We start from the raw sequence: 3,049 nt of genomic DNA on the forward strand, positions 1-3,049 counted from the left end.
CACCACAAAATGATGCTATTCATGATTCTAATGGTGGCTGGGAAGGAAATTCTAATGCTCCATATGATATTCATTCAAAGATATCAGCACTTGACCATGCTTCAACAGAAAGCCTCTATCAAAATTCACCACCCACACAAACTTCCATGAACCAAAGCCTCTCAAAGCTTGAGACCATGTTTGAAAAATATGAGAGGGAGGCACAGATATCCTGGAACGAGCAAGAAAATTCATTCAAAAACATGGAAATAATGTTAGCTCAACTGGTGAGTGCAACAAGGAAAGAGGAAGGGCAAGATGAGGAAGCCTCTGTGTCAAGTGAAATTTCAATGAAAAAAGAGGCGGTGGAAATATTTGAACCTAAAACTGCACTTGAGATGACAAGAGAACCTGAACACTCACAACCTCCTCAAACTCCCCTGGGCCAAAAAGTCTCAACAATTGAATCTGAGATTAAAAGATATGAAGAGGAGATGAAGAAATGTTGGGAAGATCAACAAACCTCCTCAATGAAAAAGCTATTAAAGCAAATGTTGAGCGTAAAAGAGGAAGTGGAAGAACAAGCTAGTGAGGAGGATAATCAAGAACGTCCAAACTCAAGGGAAACAGAGAGGAACATGAAGGACAAGCTCATTGAACCACCAATTCAAAAGGCTCTGGATGAAGATCAAACTCCAAAAATCACACAGCAACCAATTCATGAATCCAAAGAAGTGAAGGCAACTAACAAGAGCACCAATCCTATCCCTGATCCAGCAAGCAAGATCAATCAAGCCATTTGCAAAAGGAAGCTTGCTAAGGAAAGGCCAAGACAAGGGACAGCAGCTGAATCTTCTCCTCCCTTGAGGTCATTCCTCTTAACAAACTGGAAGAAGAGGAAGAAAGTGAAGAACAATATGTCAAGCTAATGACACTAAAAGAGCGCTTGTTGGGAGGCAACCCAACCTTAGGTAACATTTCATTTCTCTGCTTGGTTTATTCTCTTTCTTTGCTGTGTTTAAATTTCAATAAATTGGCATATGATCACATTCTAAGTTTGGTGTTGCCCTGCAACAAATTGTTTTCAATTCCTTAGGATGATTGCATCAATTCTACATGAAAGTGTCACATTAAGATTCTAAGTTTGGTGTGCCACTTATTTTTCTATGCAACTCATCCAGCAACATCACTTGTCTACATAATCATATTGCCTTTGCTTTGTTATTTTTCTTTTGTTTTGACATTTTGTTTGCATTCTCTTTGTTTTAGTCACCTCTTTATTTTTAAGTTGTCTTTTATCAACTGTTTTTGTTAATACAACATCAAGAGATCCTCATTCATGACAGATTTTTAGCTTGGTGATTGTATTCAACAAATAACAGTTTCTTTTGTTTAAGTTTTATTTCAAATAAAATTGACATATGGTTGCATTCTAAGTTTGGTGTTGCTATGCAACAAAATTTGCTTCAAATCTTTACTGGATACTTGCATTAATTTCAAGTGAAAGTGTCACACTAAGTTTGGTGTGCCACTTATCTTTTATGCAATTTATTGTGCTCACCTTCTTATCTATGCAATCAAAATGTCCCTGTCTCTTGTGTCTTGATTGTTATCTTTAATTTTGCTTGCTTAAAATACATGTGCTACTAACATTTCATTGTGTAAGACATTCATGATCCATCTTAGCCCCATAGCCATTGTTTTAATTGTTGCTTGAGGATGAGCAAGCATTCTGAGTTTGGCAAGGGAAAGAGGAAGAATAGAGGAAAAAGGACAACAATAATGAAGATGAACTACAAGGTTGTAGAGTTCCTTTTATTCTCATTTGTTTCGGCACTTAAATTGCATGATTGTCTTCATCTTTTCTGTTTACATGTGTGTATGAATAAAGCATAGCTTGAATCTTGATTTGTAACATGTTGCTGTGGCATTATGACAACTAACTTGAGTTTTGTGAATTCAAAAGCAAAAAAGCATCATGATCATAAACAAACAAGGAATTAAAGAAGAATTTAGCATGTGCATACAAGTATTGGAAAGCTAGTATGATTGATTGTTGCTCAATTGCATTGGATTTTATTTAATTGAAGTTTTTCATCTAGTACATTTTGTGAAATCTTTTGAAATCATGAAAACCTTGAAGAAGCAAATACAATTAAAGCAAGAAAAGAAAAAGGGAAAGAATGAGAAAGCTGAAGGCTCTGAGTACCAATGGCAATTTATTTGTTAAGTGCTTGTGGTGTTTATGTATCAAGCCAAATGCTTGAAAAAAAAAACACTTAGAAGTCAAGGCTAGGCTCAAGTGCAAAAGCACTCCCTCAAAGCTCAAGGTTCTGAGCATCAATGATTAGAGAGTAAAAAAAAATAAAAATGATGAGCTTAATGAAGTCCTCTAATTAAATGCTTGTGGTGCTTATGTATCAAGTGGTAATACTTGAAAACAAAGCATTTAGAAGTCGTAGCTTTCTTATCAACTCATGGGGCAAAGCACCCAAAAGGAGAAGCTAAAAAAAAAAAAGCAAAAGCTTGTTTCAAGGAAGAATTATAAGAAAAAGATTTCATAAAATGAGCTAGATAGAAGCATCAATCATTTACATTTCTTTTGTGATTGAAGCATGCATAGAAAACTAGCTTACCATGAACATTGAGTTGCTATTCTTCTTACCTTGGATTGTCAATCTTTATTGCATGATTCTTTTCTTGCTTGGGGACAAGCAAGGTTTAAGTTTGGTGTTGTGATGACAAGTCATCATATACCTATTTTTCTATGCTTTTCATACAATAAATTGATGATTTGTGCTTAAATATTGAATGCTTTTGTACTTAAATGATATATTTTCTTGATCTTTTAATTTTATAAATCTTGTAGGAAATAAGAAGAAAAAGAAGCAAAGAAGCACAAAAAAAAGGAGAAAAAAAGAGCTTTGGGACACACTTTGAAGTTGGAGCACACTTTGGAGCCTTAGCCACGCTTTTAAAAGCGTGGCCCATGACCAAATTAAAGGAGAATAGGCAATCAGCGCACACTGCCCTGCTCTTGCCAAGGGCAGGGCAATATCATGATGAAGCA

This window comes from Arachis stenosperma, chromosome 1 (assembly GCF_014773155.1).
Source record: "Arachis stenosperma cultivar V10309 chromosome 1, arast.V10309.gnm1.PFL2, whole genome shotgun sequence".
Classification (NCBI taxonomy): domain Eukaryota; kingdom Viridiplantae; phylum Streptophyta; class Magnoliopsida; order Fabales; family Fabaceae; genus Arachis; species Arachis stenosperma.